The following is a 712-nucleotide window of genomic DNA, read 5'->3' as shown; positions in this document are numbered from 1 at the left end:
CACGGCACAGATGATACTTTTTTTATTACAATCCGTTTCCAGGAGTGGACGATATTTCTCCCAAAACATTACACTCATTTGTTTGTTTGAATCCTGGTCGGAGCTGGAACTGGATCCTTGCATCTTTGAGGGCCATGACATGTTGTCGGTGTTCATTTACAAATCCATGCAGATTGGCTTCACTTAACTGGTGGGATCAAAGTAACAAGGATCTTTTCCTTTATTAACATAAACTGTTTCCTCTGCGGTAATACAGTATGCTCAGCAGGCTAACTGCATTGATCCGAACTGTAAAAGCTGGCTTTTAAAAAAGGTCGAGAGCCAGTAGTGCTGTGCGGCTCAATTTAGCCGGTTGCATGGAGACTGCAATCCAGGTGACGCATCAGCCAATGGCAAGAAGCCAGAATCAGACACCAAGGTTGGTGTTGCTGATGGATGGAAGTGTAGAACCAGCACTTGCCAAGCCATTCCCACAACCATAAATCACATGTTTACTGCTGCCGGTGGCACCCTGTTCCCGCCAACATTTCTTCTGATGTCAGCAGGACATTATCATATCTAATAAGCCCCCAGCAACCTGTGTTTAACTGGGAGGGGATTGAAGTAGCCATCGCTCCATCTCTTTAAACATGATTTACATCACAAACATGAAAATCTCGATATTTATAGAGCCGTTTATGGAGTTAAGTTCAAGCTCTGAAAGCTTTAGCAG

Source organism: Labrus bergylta, chromosome 2, assembly GCF_963930695.1.
Source record: "Labrus bergylta chromosome 2, fLabBer1.1, whole genome shotgun sequence".
NCBI lineage: Eukaryota > Metazoa > Chordata > Actinopteri > Labriformes > Labridae > Labrus > Labrus bergylta.
The sequence above is the reverse complement of the archived record's forward strand: the minus strand, read 5'-3'. Positions refer to the sequence as shown.